This window comes from Chiloscyllium plagiosum, chromosome 5, assembly GCF_004010195.1.
Source record: "Chiloscyllium plagiosum isolate BGI_BamShark_2017 chromosome 5, ASM401019v2, whole genome shotgun sequence".
NCBI lineage: Eukaryota > Metazoa > Chordata > Chondrichthyes > Orectolobiformes > Hemiscylliidae > Chiloscyllium > Chiloscyllium plagiosum.
In genome coordinates this window covers 36,276,433-36,294,440 of record NC_057714.1, presented here as the reverse complement: position 1 = coordinate 36,294,440, position 18,008 = coordinate 36,276,433, and the positions used below count along the sequence as shown (strand labels likewise).

Genomic DNA, 18,008 nt, shown 5'->3' with positions numbered 1-18,008 from the left:
TTAATAAACTGCCTGGACCATTTGATCTATATCCAAGGGTATGGAAAGAAGTGGCTAAAATGATAATGGATGCATTGGTGGCCATCTTTTGAATTCTATAGATTGTGGAATGGTTCTTGCAGATTGGAAGGTACATAACATAACCTCATTATTTGAAAAAAAGCTGAAAGAGAGAAGAAAGGGATTGTACGGATCCGTTGACCTGACATCAGTACAAAAGTGTGATAGGAGAATGCCCAGAAAACAATTATGAGATTGAGCAGACCCAACAAAGGAAATAATGTTTGAAAAATATGTTTGAATGTTTTGAGATGTAACCAACAGAATTGATAAGCAATAGTTGATGTAATGCATTTGGACTTTCAGGAGGAAAGTAAACAAAAATATAGCCCATGGATTTGGGTGAAGACATTGACATGGATTAAGAATTGATTAATGGACAGAAAAAAAAGGATAGAAATAAATGGGTTATTCTCAAGTTGGCAGCCTGTAATTACTGAGGTATGACAAGAATTAGCTCTTAGGCCCTGGCTATTAATAAGATATGTCAATAATTTGGATGCAAGGATTAAATGTGATATTCCCAAATTTGCAGATGACATGAAACTAAATGCAAGTATGAGTTGTGAGGAGTATGAAGGGGCTGCAAAAAGGTCTCAAGTATACTTTTCCTAAGTGTATGGGAATGAACGTAGTGGATGGAATATAATGTGGAAAAATGTGAATTTCACCATTTTGGTAGAAAACAGAAATACAGATTACTTCTTACAAGAAGAGAGATTGGGAAGTGTTGATGCACAAATGGACCTGAATAGTTTTTTTTGTAAGTCCCTGAAAGCTAACATGCAGTTGCAGCAAGTGATTAAGAAATCAATGGTTTGGTGGATTTTATTACAAGAGAATATGAGTACATACAGGAAGAAAGAGTCTTGTTGGACTTGTTTAGTGCCTTGGTGAAATTACATCTGGATGTAGTGTGCATGGTTTTGATTGCAAAGTTGCCATAGTCCAAGAGGACAATAGGGATGCTGTGCCATTGAGAGAGACAACTGGTCATGGTTTAACCTGAGGGTTACTATGTCCCAGTTCTGATCACCTAACCGACGAAAGCATATTTTTGCGATAAAGGAATGCAATGATGATTCACCACATTGATTCCTGGGATGGAAGAAATTTGTTATGAAAAGTGATTGAAGAAATTAGGTCTATATTCTCTAGAGTTTAGAAGACTAGAAAATGCTCTCACTGAAGTTTACAATATTTTACAGGAATTGGAAGGATGGGTGCAGGAAGGATGCTTCACTTGTCTCAACAGGCTGGTTGGGGGCATGTGTCTGGAATGAGGGGGTATTGCCTCAGAATAAGAGGTAACCATTTAGAACTGACAAGTGGTGAACCTTTGGAATTCTCTACCCCAGTGGACTATGGTTGTTCTGCTATTGAGTATATTCGAGACAGAAATTGTTAGATTTCTAGAAGTTGAAAGATGTCAAAGAATACACAGCTAATATGAGAAAATGGCATTAAGGCAAAATATCAGCCATAATCTAGTTGAATGGAAGAAAAGGCTCAAGGGGCCAAATAGCTTATTCCTACTCATATGTTAGCTCTAAGTCCTTCCTCTACCTGTTGCAGCCAAAATGGAATTTTAAGCAGAGTCCCATGGATTATCGGTTAGCCAGAAGCCTCATGGCAAAGTTTCTCCAATGCACCAATTTATCTTTACAATTATTATCAGTTCCAGCAACCAAAAGTGTCCAAAAACTCAAAAGTAGCATAAGGACAATCCAAATAAATCAGAGATTATTTACCATGAAAGAAGTCAATAGTCTTTCTAAATATCACTAGAAATGATACCATCCAGAATGCTTTTGCCGATCATATCTATAACTGAAATTGAAAAATCAGGTGCCAGAGTAGAGAGTGTGGTGCTGGAAAAGCACAATTGGCCAGGCAGTATCTGAGGAGCAGGAGAATCAACATTTCGGGCATAAACCCTTCATCAGGAATGAGGCTTGTGGGCTGGGGGGCTGAGAGATAAATGGGAGCTGGATGGGGCTGGGGGTAAGGTATCTGGGAATGTGATAGGTAAATGAAGGTGGGGGCATGCAGGTGATAGGTCGGAGAGGGTGGAGCTGATAGGTAGGATGGAAGATGGACAGGTCAAGAGGACAGTGGCGAGTTGGAGGTTTGGGACTGGGATAACGTGGGGGGAGGGAAAATGAGGAAACTGGTGAAATCCACATCAATCCCATGTGGTTACAGGTCCCAAAGCGGAAGATAAGGCTTTCTTCCTTCAGGCGTCAGGTGGTTAGGATTTGGTGAAGGAGGACGCCCAAGACCTGCATGTCCTTAGTGGAGTGGAAGGGGGAGTTAAAGTGTTCGGCTACAGGGCAGTTGGGTTGGTTGGTACTGGTGTCCTAGAGATGTTCTGTGAAATGATCTGCAAGATGGCATCCTGTCGGAGAATGCCTCATCTTCCGCTTTGGGACCCTGCAACCACATGGGATCAATGTGGATTTCACCAGTTTTGTCATTTAATGCCTCATCTTCCGCTTTGGGACCCTGCAACCACATGGGATCAATGTGGATTTCTAAATATCACTAGAAATGACACCATCCAGAATGCTTTTGCCGATCATATCTATAACTGAAATTGAAAAATCAGGTGCCAGAGTAGAGAGTGTGGTGCTGGAAAAGCACAATTGGCCAGGCAGTATCTGAGGAGCAGGAGAATCAACATTTCGGGCATAAACCCTTCATCAGGAATGAGGCTTGTGGGCTCATTTCTCCTCCCCCCACATTATCCCAGTCCCAAGCCTCCAACTCGCCACCGCCCTCTTGACCTTCTTCCTTCCCACCTATCTGTTCCGCCCTCTCCGACCTGTCACCTTCCCTCCCCCCCACCTTCATCCACCTATCACATTCCCAGCTACTTTGCACCAGCCCTATTCCCCCTCCCATTTATCTCTCAACCCCGCCAGCCTATTCCTGATGAAGGGTTTATGCCCGAAACGTCAATTCTCCTGCTCCTCAGATGCTTCCTGACCTGCTGTGCTTTTCCAGCACCACACTCTCGACTCTGATCTCCAGCATCTGCAGTCCACACTTTCTCCTAAATGAGATGCCAGAGCTTTGAAAGGAACAATTAGGCCACAAAGCAAAGTGGAATCATAATTCACATGCTTAAATAAGTGTCTGAACAGAAGTTCTGATGCAAAATTTTGATGGATAAATTGTGTGTGTGAAACATGCTCAGAACTCTGTTTTGAAAGATAACGCAGGTTTCCCAAAGTTTACAATCTTCTACTGAGCATTCCCAAGTGAATTTGATCATAAATGTTGCTTGTAACATTCACTTGCTGTGAAATAAAACAACTTATTGATTTATATTCATCCTCAATTGACCATTCCTTTTACTCTTACTGAGACAAATTTAAGAAATACAAGAAATAATGGCATCATTATACAATTGGATTTGGGTTATCTTATTGTGTACTCATAAATTGACTAATGTAGTTGCATACCTAATGAAAGATGCTTAGATATTTACAAGAGTGAATAAGGAAAATCTAAATTTGTTATAGTGCTTGCATGTCAACAAAGTGTCTCACTCCCAATACAGTTAAAAATAATACAGTCTGTATGAACCACACAAGCAAAATTATGGGGTTAACATTCAACTTGAGGATTGGCATCTTAGTGACATAGTCGGGAGTGGTGGCTATTGCCAAGACAAACAGGGGCCCTGTAATCTACAGTTTTTAATCAAGAGTTATTTTTTAAGTTCCATTGCTGAGCAAAATATGTTTCCTAGACCATATGAGCTTCCATACCTGCAGTCCTCTCTTTGCTTAAAAAAAGCTTCCACTCTGTGCCATGTTCATTAGTCTGGCAGTATAACATTTTCGGTAGAGGGTAGGGGATCAATCTTGCATTTGTATCTTGTTAATGGTCTGGTTAACTGGCCCTTGACAAGACTGTTGTATATTTAAATTAACCACCCCCACCTTGGGGCTGAGATCCTGTCTGATTCTCATTGTCTTCCTTGTATTCTTGCCTCCTGAGACTGATGAAATTCTGCCCACTGCAGCTACAGGAGTAATTTATAGGTTAAGTATTACGTCGTGATCAATTCATCTCCTGATTTCCCAAGATTGTCCACTGTTGACAACACACAGGTCAGAAATGGAAAGCTACTGTCTTCCCTGGACGTGAAATTCACTGAAGTAACTTAACATCAAGCAAGACAAAACAAACAAACCTGGGGTGGTATGGTGGCTCAATGGTTTGTACTGCTCCCTCACAATGCCAGGGACCTGGGTTCAATTCCACTCTAGGGTGACTGAGTGTGTGATGTTTGCACATTCCCCTCGTGTCTGCTTGAGTTTCTTCCAGGTGCTCTGGTTTCCTCCCACAGATGTGCAAGTTAAGGTGAATTGGCCATGCTAAATTGCCCATTGTGTCCAGGGATAAATAGCCATGGGAAATGTAGGGTTACAGGAATTGGGTAGGGAAATGGATCTGGGTGGGATGCTCTTCAGGAGGTCGGTGTGGACTTAGAACAAATATATAGAACATTACAGCGCAGTACAGGCCCTTCGGCCCTCGATGTTGTGCCGACCTGTCATACCAATCTGAAGCCCATCTAACCTACACTTTTCCATGTACGTCCATATGTTTGTCCAATGACAACTTAAATGCACTTAAAGTCGGCGAATGTACTACCATTGCAGGCAAAGCATTCCATACCCTTACTACTCTGAGTAAAGAAACTACCTCTGACATCTGTCCTATATCTATCACCCCTCTATTAATAAAAGCTAAAACACTGTATGCCTTCTTAACAACCCTGTCAACCTGGGTGGCAACTTTCAAAGATCTGTGTACCTGGACACTGAGATTTCTCTGCTCATCTACACTACCAAGAATCTTACCATTAGCCCAGTACTTTGCATTCTGGTTACTCCGACCAGAGAGAATCACTTCACGCTTGTCCGCATTAAACTCCATTTGCCACCTCTCAGCCCAGCTCTGCAGCTTATCTATGTCTCTCTGTAACCTGCAACCTGCAACATCCTTCGTCACTATTCACAACTCCACCGACCTTAGTGTTGTCTGCAAATTTACTAACCCACCCTTCTATGCTCTCATCTAGGTCGTTTATAAAAATGACGAACAGCAGTGGACCCAACACCGACCCTTGCGGTACACCACTAGTAACTGGATTCCAGGATAAACATTTCCCATCAACCACCACCCTCTGTCTTCTTTCAGCAAGCCGATTACTGATCCAAACTGCTATATCCCCCACAATCCCATTCCTCCGCATTTTGTACAATAGGAGAAAGTGAGGTCTGCAGATGCTGGAGATCAGAGCTGAAAATGTGTTGCTGGAAAAGGGCAGCAGGTCAGGCAACATCCAGGGAACAGGAGAATCGACGTTTGCCTACTGTGGGGAACCTTATTGAACGCCTTGCTGAAATCCATATACACCACATCAACGGTTTACTCTTATCTAACTGTTTTACTCTTATCTAACTGTTTACCTTCTCAAAAAACTCAATAAGGTTTGTGAGGCACGACCTACCCTTCACAAAACCGTGCTGACTATCAAATTATTCTTTTCTAGATGATTATAAATCCTATCTCTTATAACCTTTTCCAACACTTTACCAACAACTGAAGTAAGGCTCACTGGTCTATAATTACCAGGATTGCCTCTACTCCCCTTCTTGAACAGGGGAACCACATTTGCTACCCTCCAGTCTTCTGGCACTAATCCTGTAGACAATGACGATTTAAAGATCAATGCCAAAGGCTCGGCAATCTCCTCCCTGGCTTCCCAGAGTATCCTATGATAAATCCCATCTGGCCCAGACTTAATGAAGCAAATGGCTTGCTTCCACACTTCAAAGATTCTAACAAAGCTGACTGGCACCCTATTCACTGCTTTTACTGCAAGGGATCCATGGCTGCTGTCTGCACCATCTATGAGATGTATTGCAGCAACTCACCATTCAAACCCTTTCAAAATCCACGACCTTACCACTACATGCAATTTTACTTCCAAGTCATGTATCATCCTAACCTAGAAATGCCTTGCCATTCCCTTATCATTGCTGAATCAAAATCCAGGCATTACTTTAACCAGAAGGACTGCAGAAGCTCAAGACGGTGGCTCACCACCACGTTCTAAAGTATATTTATGCTTCGGCAAAACTAGCTACTCCCTAATAGCATTGTAAGAAAACAAAACTTCTTCCTATGCAGCACAATTCTGTAGAAAATAAAATTATGAATGAGGTTAGACTGACAGCCCTTGACATTAAGGCAGCATTCATTGACTGAAGCAGTCCCTGTTCAAATGCAGCAAGATCTGGGCAATGTCCAATCTTGGATTGATAAGAAACATTCACATCACATGAATGTCAGGTAATGACCATCTCAGATAAGAGACAATTTAACCACCAACCCTTAACTTGCAATGGTGTTACCTCCACCATCTACATCCTTGGGGTTACCATTGACCAGAAACTCAATTGGATGCACTGTTTAAATAGAGTGGTTATGACAGCAGGTCAGTGGCTAGGAATATTATGGCAAGTAACTCTGCTCCTGACATCCCATAGCCTGTCCACCATGTACAAGACACAAGTTAGGAGTGTGATGGAATACTCCCCATTTGCCTTGATGAGTGCAGCTCCAATAACACTCAAGGAGCTTGATACCATCCAGGACAAAACAACGAGGAGAAAGTAAGGTCTGCAGATGCTGGAGATCAAAGTTGAAACTTTATTGCTGGAACAGCACAGCAGGTCAGGCAGCATCCAGGGAACAGGAGATTCGACGTTTCGGGCACAGGCCCTTCTTCAGGACAAAACAACCCACTAGCTTGGCATCACATTCACAAGCATCCATTCCCTTCGTCACCTGTGAATAGTATCTACAAAATGCACTGCAGAAATTTGTTGAGGGTTCTGAGACAACACCTTCCAAACCTATGGCCATTTCCACCGAGAAGGACAAGGCAGCAGATACCTAAGAACAGCACCATCACAGGTTCCTCTGCAAACCACTCACCATTCTGACTTGGAAATATATTGGAGTTCCTTCACTGTCATTGGATCAATGTTTTGATATTTCCTCCCTAAGGTCAACCTACAGGGCATGGCTGCAGTGGTTCAAGAAGGCAGCTCAGCAACATCTTCTCAAGGGAAAATTGGGGCAGACAATAAATACCGTCCAGTGAAATTTCTATCCCATGAATGAATAAAAATTGTTACCAATCATTATCATGAACATTCAGTTAAATTATTGAATTTTGGCTGCTCATATCAAAAGATTTCGTACAATTTACAGATTTACAAATGTCATCCTGACAAAAGTTCACTTTTGCAAGTGAACATTTGAGGTCAATTCTGACTTATAGTAGAAACAGAGGAACCTCAATTATCCGAATACCAATTATCCAAAATCGGATTATCCGAAGGAGATCTCGAGGTCCCGATAGAAACATTACATCAAAGATCTATTTCCAACAGTGAGCGCATCTTTTATTTACAGTGATTAAACAGGCACAGTCTCCAAACGACTGACCTCCCGCCCTCTCTCTCTCTCCCCACACTTTCCCTGGAGTTCTACACAGGGGTGTACCCTAAACCCCCCTTCCCCAGATAATCTCTCCAACATTGTTCTGTAGATGGCAAACGTGGAATCTGTCATAAAGGTGCAGTAAAAAGTTGTGTGTGTGTGCACGCACTATTTGGAGACTTACTCCAGAAAGGCAGCTGCAGCACTCTTGTTGGTGTACAGTCCAGCTGCCCCAGAGAGGGGGCACGGGGTGGATACTGGGGTACACTGGGGGGGAGGGCAGTGCTGGGCGGGTCAGAGGGGATTCGCTCTGTGCGCTGCTGCAGTCTCCTGAACAGGGAGCAGACTTTAACAACTCTGAGCCCCAGAGGAAAGGAATTTAATCGATTAAGTGAATAATCGATTATCCGAACAAAATAGTGCCCATCCCATCTCATTCGTATAATTGAGGTTCCCCTGTAATTCTGCTTATAATTTGCAAGACCAAGAGACCCCTACTTACGTTAAGGGAGCACATGGGTAAGTATGTAAGTCTCCAGTGAAGCGCTTCACTGATGATGTTACCTAGTCATGGTGACAAAACGTCTGAAAACAAATCTTCCAACTCAGCGAGCTAACTTACATACTTATCATCAACCTGAGCTACAAATCTTCTCAAAAATCAGGAGCACATTAATCTCACTGCCAAATATGTCTACAATAGGTCCTTCACAGTTTTCTTGGTGGCAAGAGTTACCAATCATTCATCTGGCTATTACGATTCATTGACATCAGACAAAAGAGATCAAAATTGATTCCAATAAAAGGATTTCTAATATGTCTATATTTTTTCTTGCAAAGAGGAAGCTATCCAAGGATCTGCAGCTGAATTCAGAGATTATACTTTATAGATGTTACCTTAAAAGGTACTAGTAGTGGACAAGTGATGCTCATTATAATTTGCACATTTCATTCATCGTGCATGAATTCTTACCTACAACACTAAAAACCTCTTCATTATCGGTAATTAGTACAAAATTAACCACTGCTAAAATAAACCTTTACTCTCCTTTCATTTTACAAACATATTTTAAAATGTAGTTAAATAGCTGAGAGGATGCTGACAACTATTCGAACCAGGTAAGAGCTTGAGCTCATCATGTATTAGTGATACTGAGCTGTACTGCAATTAATGGTAGCTCTTTTAAATCACAGGAGAAATATGATCCTTACCATTTTCACAGTAAGTGATTACAAGATAGGAGATTCTTCCTTCAGCTTGCGGTGATTCATACATCAGTCCTGGTGCTTCTTGTATCAATCCATAGCAATGTGAACTGTCAGTGTTTGCCCATTTGCTTCCTGACTTCTCACCTTCACTGTATCTGCAATGCAGTTGTGCTTTTTTTTCCTGTGCTTTTTTTTCCCTAAAAGGCAGCTGAGCAGGACCACAAAGCGAAAGCAATGAACAATCCATAAGCTTAAATTTGGATCAGTTCCACCCAATAAAGTGAAAACACAAGGGGTACGATAAACAATTGGTGCATTAGTATAAAACGTCTGCCAATGCTGTGCTATTTCTGTAAAAGGAACAGCATTTAAATGAATGGAGAACAGGAGCACATGAACTGTCATTATTAACTACATATAGAATTACTGTTTTCAATTATGATATACTAGCTATTCATTATGTTATAATTATGTAACTGTTTACCATGTGATGTAAAAAGTGCAGCTAAGAAGAGTTAACTTAGAACATCAGACTTATAGTCAAATAAATATTCAAAAATCCTGTTCCATTACAGCTTAAGCTTACATTGAAATGCTTAAAGATGTATATATTGTTGAGTTGTTGCCAAAATAGGTCATTTGGAGCTGGATAAAAATATACTATATATTGTAGGATTTGGAAAATGAATACTGATATAATACTTCAATAACACTAATCTTAATATGGAATTGGCATTTTAAAATATTTCCCTTGGAATCCTGGTATTCTGGTCCTGGCATTTGTACCAGGGTAATAATAAATTTTTATGCCATGCATTATTTCTTTGTTGAGCTAATAAAAATAACCTTTAAAATAAACAAATAGTGACTCGTGTTCAAATACTAACAATTTGCATGTAAACCGAATAATTGACATTAAAACAACTTGAAAATCATAATCATTAAAACATTTTTAAGAATCACTTTCTAAGTGAAAAATAAATAATTACAAATTCAATGATGAAGAAAGACAAGTTATTGATTTTATTCTGTACACAAAATGGGTACAGGAGAAAGTGAGGTCTGCAGATGCTGGAGATCAGAGTTGAGAGTGTGTTGCTGGAAAAGCATAGCCAGTCAGGCAGCATCCGAGGAGCAGAAGAATCGCCGTTTTGGGCATAAGTCCTTCATTAGGCTTATGCCCAAAACGTCAATTCTTCTGGTCCTCAGATGCTGCCTGACCTGCTGTGCTTTTTGAGCAACACACTCTCGACAAAATGTGTAAAGGCACAGTGATTCAATTGTTAACACTGCTACCTCACAGCACCAAGTACCCGGGTTTGATTCTCGTCTTGGGCAACTGTGTGGAGTTTGCACATTCTCCCCGTGTCTGTGTGGGTTTCTGCCAGGTGCTTTGGTTTCATCTCACAGTCCAAAGATGTATAGGTTAGGTGTATTGATCATGCTAAATTATCCATAATGTTCAGGTTAGATACATTAGCCATGGGAAATGCAGGGTTACAGGAAGGATCTGGGTGGGATGCTCTTTGGAGGGTTGGTGAGGACTTCATTGAAGAGAATCGAAGAATCCCTACAGTGTGGAAAGGCCTTTTGGCTCAACAAGTCAACACCGACTATCCAAAGAATAACCTACCATTCCCCTACCCTATTACTCCACATTTGCCCCTAAGTAATACACCTAACCCATATATCCCAGAACATTATGGGCAATTTAGCGTGGCCAATTCATCTAACCTGCACGCCTTTGGACTGTGGGAAGAAACTGGAGCAGACGCAGGGAGAATGTGCAAACTCTGCACAGACAGTCGCTCAAGGCTGGGATTTAACCCAGGACCCTGGTGCTGTGAGGCAGCAGTGCTAACCACTGAGCCACCATGTCAGACTTGTTTGGCTGAATGTCTGTTTCCACACTGAAAGGATACTATATATATTTATAAAAAATTTGATCTGCCAGCTTATCAAATAATACATTTTCAACAAATGAAACTTCTCCATTTCATGAAATTACTCTGTCCTTTCCCAGATTAAGCAATAAACCTCAGTATGAATTGAAGTGAAATCCTCCTTGTTTCCAGATTGTATTAACTCTTGTTTTTCTGCAATGATTAACTACTCTATTCTGCCAAATATTGTGTCTGTTTCATATCTAACCTGGCAGTGAATCACATCGTTTAAGAGACTTTTTCTGTTCTAACCGTCCAATTTCACTGTTATATTCATTCTATTTCTCCTCATTGACCCCTGTACTTGGTATCTCCCCAGAATACTTTAAAATATTTTTTTCAAAAACTAACCATGCTTTCCATGCAGCCCTGCAGCACCTGACCGAGCTGAGTGGAAAATTAGTTCAAGCTGCAAAGTCAGTGACGTTGAGTTTCATCAGTACAAGGTAGGAAAGTACAAACCTTTGTGTGATCTCTTCTGCTTAACTGCCATCTCCTTGTCAATTACAGCAAATCTTTGCCATTTTTCCGCTGGACACAATGCAGCCAGACATTTTTCACTCAAAGGTATATTATGAGGTTTTTAAACTCTAAGATATACATGTTAATTGTTTCAAAATAAGACCATAATACACAGGAGCAGAAATTGAGCCATGCAGCACATTGAGTTTGCTTCACCATTCAAACATAGAACATAGAACATAGAAGAATACAGCGCAGTACAGGCCCTTTGAATTGTTTCAAAATAAGACCATAATACACAGGAGCAGAAATTGAGCCATGCAGCACATTGAGTTTGCTTCACCATTCAATCATAGCTTATAGGTTTTTCAATCCCATTTTCCCTCTTTCTCCCTGTAACCTTTAATCCTGTTGACAATCAAGAAATCATCTATCTCTGTTTTAAATATTCTCAACGACCTGGCCTCTACAGCCTTCCTTGGCAATGAGTTCCACAGATTCACCACTGACTGGCAAAAGAGGTTTCTTTTTATCTCATTCTAAAAGGTCTTTCCTTTACTTAAGGCTGTGCCCTCAGGTCTCTCCTGCCAATGGAAACATCTTCCCTACATCCACTCTGTCCATGCCATTCAACATTCTGAATGTTTCAATCAGATCCCCCCTCATTCTTCTGCATTCCATTGAGTATAGCCCCAGAGGCCTCAAACATTCCTCATATGTTAAGCCTTTCATTCCTGGGATCATTCTTGTGAATCTCCTGTGGACCCACTCCAGGGCTGATACATCTTTCCTGAGGTTGAGATCCAAAATTCTCACAGTACACTAACAGTGGTCTGACCAGAACCTTGCTGAAAATGTGTTGCTGGAAAAGCGCAGCAGGTCAGGCAGCATCCAAGGAACAGGAGAATCGACGTTTCAGGCATAGGCCCTTCTTCAGGAAGGCCTGAAACATTGATTCTCCTGTACCTTGGATGCTGCCTGACCTGCTGCACTTTTCCAACAACACATTTTCAGCTCTGATCTCCAGCATCTGCAGTCCTCACTTTCTCCTGACCAGAACCTTATAAAGAATCAGAAGTACATCCCTGCTTTTATATTCTAGTCCTCTTGAAATGAATGACAATATTGTATTTACCTTCCTAACTACTAACTCAACCTGTAAGTTTACATGAAGAGAAACCTGGACTTGGACTCCCAAGTCCCCTTGCACATCAGATTTCTGAATTTTCTCCCCATTTAGAAAATAGTCCATGCCTCTTTTCTTCCAACTAAAGTGCATGACCTCACATTATATTTCATCCACCACTTTTTTGCCCACTCTCCTAACCTGTCTAAATCTTTCTGCAGCCTCCCCATCTCCTCAGTACTACCTACACCTCCACCTATCTTTGTATGTTCTGCAAACTTAGCCAGAGTCCCCTCAGTTCCTTCATTCAGATCATTAATGTATAAAATGAAAAGTTGTGGTCCTAGCACTGACTCTAGTGGACTCTTACTGGCTGAGAAGGACCCTTTTATCCCACTATCTGCTTTCTGCCAGACAGCTAATCTTCTATCCATGCCAGTATCTGGCCTCTAACACCATGGATCCTTATCTTACTCAGCAGCCTCCTGTGCAGCACCTTATCAAAGGCCCTCTGGAAGTTCAAATAGATAACATCCATTGGCTTTCCTTAGTTCATACCTCCTCAAAGAATTTTAACAGTATGTCAGGCATGACCTCCCCTTGATGAAACCATGCTGAATTTGACCAATTTTACCATGCATGTCCAAATATTCAGAAATCTCATCCTTCACAATGTACTCCAGAACCTTACTAATGACTGAGGTCAGGCTAATCAGCCTATAATTTCCCATCTTTTGCCTTGCTCCCTTCTTAAATGGGGTGGAATACATCAACAATTTTCCAGTCCTCTGGGACCCTCCTTAACTCCAGTGATACCTGGGGGATCACTACTAAAGCCTCCATTATTTCTTCAGCTATCTCCTTCAGAACCCTAGGGTATAACCCATCTGGTTGAGGCGCTATATCCACATTCAGACCTTTCAGTTTTTCTGGCACATTTTCCTTGGTGATGGCCACCATAGCTATGTCTGCCCCCCCACCCCCCACCCCTGACTCTCTTGAACTTTTGGGATATTACTTGTGTATTCCACTGTGAAGGTTGATGCAAGGTACTTATTCAGTTCCTTAGCCATTTCCTTTTTCCTCATTACTACTTCTCCAACATCAGTTTGCAGCAGCCCAATGTCTACTTTTGCCTCTCTTTTGCCCTTTATTTATCTAAAGAAACTCTTACAACTTTCCTCATATTACCAGCTATCTTACCCTCATATTTAATTTTCTCCCTTCTTATTTCTTTCTTCATTGTCCTCAGTTGATCTTTGTAAGCTTTCCCATCCTCTAACGTCCCACTGCCCTTCACCACATTATATGCTTTCCCTTTTATTTTTATACTGTCCCTGACTTCCCTGGTCAGCCATGGTTGCCTCATTCTCCCTTTAGTATGTTTATTTTTCCTCGGGATGAATCTCTGCTATGTCTCTTGAATTACTCCTGGAAACTTCTGCCATTGCTGTTCTACTGTCTTTCCTGCTAGACTCTTCTCCCAGGAGAAAGTGAGGACTGCAGATGCTGGAGATCAGAGCTGAAAATGTGTTGCTGGAAAAGCGCAGCAGGTCAGGCAGCATCCAGGGAACAGGAGAATCGACGTTTCGGGCATAAGCCCTTCTTCAGGATTCCTGAAGAAGGGCTTATGCCCGAAACGTCGATTCTCCTGTTCCCTGGATGCTGCCTGACTGCTGCGCTTTTCCAGCAACACATTTTCAGACTCTTCTCCTAGTCAATTCTGGTCAGCTCCTCCCTCATGCCTCTGTAGTTGCCTTTAATCAACTTTAATGCCATTACACCTGATTCCACCTTCTCCCTTTCAAACTGCAGAGTAAGTTCTATCATATTATGGTCACTGACTCCTAATGGTTCCTTCACCTTAAACTCCCTTATCAAGTCTGCCTAAATCCAGAATTGTCTGTTCCCAAGTGAACTCTACCGTAAAGCTGCTGCAAAGAGCCGTTTCTACAAATTCCTTTTCTTGCAATCCACTACCAACCTGGTTTTCCCAGTCCACCTGCAAATTGAAATCCCCCATGATCGCTGTAACCTTGCCTTTCTTGCATCCCTCTTCTATCTCTTTGTTTATCTTATGCTCCAAATCCTGACTACTGTTTGGAGGCCTGTAGATAACTCCCATTATGGTTTTCTTACTTTTGTGGTTCCTCAACTCTACCCACACAGATTCTACATAAGACCATAAGACCATAAGACATAGGAGTGGAAGTAAGGCCATTTAACCCATCGAGTCCACTCCGCCATTTAATCATGGGTGATGGGCATTTCAACTCCACTTACCTGCATTCTCCCCATAGCCCTTAATTTCTTGTGACATCAAGAATTTATCAATCCCTGCCTTGAAGACATTTAGCGTCCAAGCCTCCACTGGCAATGAATTCCACAGGCCCACCACTCTCTGGCTGAAGAAATGTCTCCGCATTTCTGTTCTGAATTGACCCCCTCTAATTTTAAGGCTGTGCCCACGGGTCCTATTCTCCCCACCTAACGGAAACAATTTCTTAGCGTCCACCCTTTCCATGTATTATCTTGTAAGTTTCTATTAGATCGCCCCTTAACCTTCTAAACTCCAATGAGTACAATCCCAGGATCCTCAGCCGTTCCTCGTATGTTAGACCTACCATTCCAGGGATCATCCGTGTGAATCTCTGCTGGACACGCCCCAGTGCCAGTATGTTCTTCCTGAGGTGTGGGGACCAAAACTGGACACAGTACTCCAAATGGGGCCTAACCAGAGCTTTATAAAGTCTCAGTAGCACATCGCTGCTTTTATATTCCAACCCTCTTAAGATAAATGACAACATTGCATTCGCTTTCTTAATCACGGATTTAACCTGCATGTTTACCTTTAGAGAATCCTCGACTAGCACTCCCAGATCCCTTTGTACTTTGGCTTTATGAATTTTCTCACCGTTTAGAAAGTAGTCCATGCTTGTATTCTTTTTTCCAAAGTGCAAGACGTCACATTTGCTCACATTGAACTTCATCAGCCATTTCCTGGACCACTCTCCCAAACTGTCTAGATCCTTCTTCAACCTCCCCACTTCCTCAGTACTACCTGCCTGTCCACCTATCTTCGTATCATTGGCAAACTTCGCTAGAATGCCCCCAGTCCCTTCATCCAGATATAACGTGAACAGCTGCGGCCCCAACACTGAACCCTGCAGGACCCCGCTTGTCACCGGCTGCCATTCTGAAAAAGAACCTCTTATCCCAACTCTCTGTCTTCTGTCAGACAGCCAATCCTCAATCCATACCATTAGCACACCTCGAACACCATGGGCCCTCACCTTACTCAGCAGCTTCCTGTGTGGCACCTTATCAAAGGCCTTTTGGAAGTCTAGATAGACCACATCCACTGGGTTTCCCTGGTCTAATCTACTTGTCACCTCTTCAAAGAATTCTAACAGGCTTGTCAGGCACGACCTCCCCTTACTAAATCCATGTTGACTTGTTCTAATCCGACCCGGTTCTTCCAAGAATTTAGAAACCTCATCCTTAACGATGGATTCTAGAATTTTACCAACAACTGAGGTTAGGCTAATTGGCCTACAATTTTCCATCTTTTGTCTTGATCCTTTCTTGAACAATGGGGTTACAACAGCGGTCTTCCAATCATCCGGGACTTTCCCTGACTCCAGTGACTTTTGAAAGATCTCAACCAACGCCTCCGCTATTTCCATAGCCACCTCCATCAAAACTCTAGGATGTTGCCCATTGGGGCCAGGAGATTTGTTAATTTTAAGAACTTTTAGCTTTTCTAGCACTATCTCTTTTGTAATGGCAATCATACTCAACTCAGCCCCCTGACTCCCTTTAATTGTTGGGATATTACTCATGTCTTCCACTGTGAAGACTGACACAAAGTACTTATTAAGTTCTCCTGCTATTTCCTTACCTCCCATCACTAGGCTTCCAGCATCAGTTTGAAGTGGCCCAATGTCTACTTTTGCCTGTCGTTTGTTTCTTATGTATTGAAAGAAATGTTTACTATCATTTCTAATATTACTGGCTAGCCTACCTTCATATTTGATCCTCTCCTTCCTTATTTCTCTCTTTGTTATCCTCGGCTAATTGGCCTATAATTTTCCATTTTTGTCTTGATCCTTTCTTGAACAAGGGGGTTACAACAGCGATCTTCCAATCATCCGGGATTTTCCCTGACTCCAGTGACTTTTGAAAGATCTCAACCAATGCCTCTGCTATTTCCTCAGCCACCTCCCTCAGAGCTCTAGGATATAGCCCATCAGGGCCAGGATATTTATCAATTTTAAGACCTTTTAGTTTTTCTAGCACTTTCTCTTTTGTAATGGCAACCATATTCAACTCAGCCCCCTAACTGCCTTTCATTGTTGGGATATTACTCATGTCTTCCACTGTGAAGAGTGATGCAAAGTACTTATTAAGTTCTCCAGCTATTTCCTTATCTCCCATCATTAGGCTTCCAGCATCAGTTTGAAGTGGCCCAGTGTCTACTTTTGCCTGTCGTTTGTTTCTTATGTATTGAAAGAAATGTTTACTATCATTTCTAATATTACTGGCTAGCCTACCTTCATATTTGATCCTCTCCTTCCTTATTTCTCTCTTTGTTATCCTCTGTTTGTTTTTGTAGCCTTCCCAATCTTCTGATTTCCCAGTGCTCTTGGCCACTTTATAGGATCTCTCTTTTTCTTTGATACATTTCCTGACTTCCTTTGTCAGCCATGGCTGTCTAAGCCCTCCTCGGATAATCTTTCTTTTCTTGGGGATGGACCTCTGTACAGTGTCCTCAATTATACCCACAAACTCCTGCCATTTTTGCTCTACTGTCTTCCCTGCTAGGCTCTGCTTCCAGTCGATTTTCGTCAGTTCCTCTTTCATGCCCTCATAATTACCTTTATTTAACTGTAACACCATTACATCCGATTTTGCCTTCTCTCTTTCAAACTGCAGACTGAACTCTACCACATTATGATCGCTGTTTCTTAAGTGTTCCCTTACTTTAAGATCTTTAAGTCTGGTTCATTACATAGCATTAGGTCCAAAATAGCCTGCTCCCTTGTGGACTCCATGACAAGATGTTCCAAGAAGCCATCCTGTAAGCATTCCAAGCGTTCCCTCTCTTTAGATCCACTGGCAACATTATTTACCCAGTCCATCTGCATATTGAAGTTCCCCATGATCACCGTGACCTTGCCTTTCTGACATGCCTTTTCTATTTCCCGGTACATGTTGCGCCCCTAGTCCTGACCACTGTTAGGAGGTCTGTTCATAACTCCCATTATGTTTTTTTTGCCTTTGTGGTTCCTCAAGTCCACCCACACAGACTCCACATCATCCGACCCTATGTTATTCAGTGCCATAGATTTAGTTTTGCTCTTAAGTAACATTCAGGTAAAGTGCCTTAATGCTAACCTTCTTATCATTAGAGATATTGGAAGTCATAAGATGTCCTAAGTTATCCTTCCTTTTTGTTGCATTCCTAATCTGCCTCAAGGTTAAATCCACCTGCATACATGCTATCCTCCTGCTTATCTTTCCATTTAATTCCATACTCCCTGTCTCTTTCACTTTCCCTTCCCCCCAACTCAGAAGTTTAAAGTCCTACTGACCACCCTATTTATCCTCTTCGCTAGAACATTGGTACCAGATCGGTTCAGGTGGAGACCGTCCCAACGTCCCCAAACAGGTCC

At 41.9% G+C, this 18,008-nt stretch overlaps 1 protein-coding gene across 1 annotated transcript in view; it reads right to left on the bottom strand.

The window, feature by feature from the left end:
• Window positions 1-8,874, bottom strand: part of LOC122549803 (thrombospondin type-1 domain-containing protein 7A-like) — a 589,911-nt gene extending 581,037 nt beyond the window's left edge. The window contains exon 1 of the mRNA XM_043689852.1: window positions 8,806-8,874. The gene's annotated coding sequence lies outside the window, so the exon portion shown is untranslated. The remainder of the gene's footprint in view (window positions 1-8,805) is intronic.
• Between the last annotated feature and the right edge of the window lie 9,134 nt (window positions 8,875-18,008).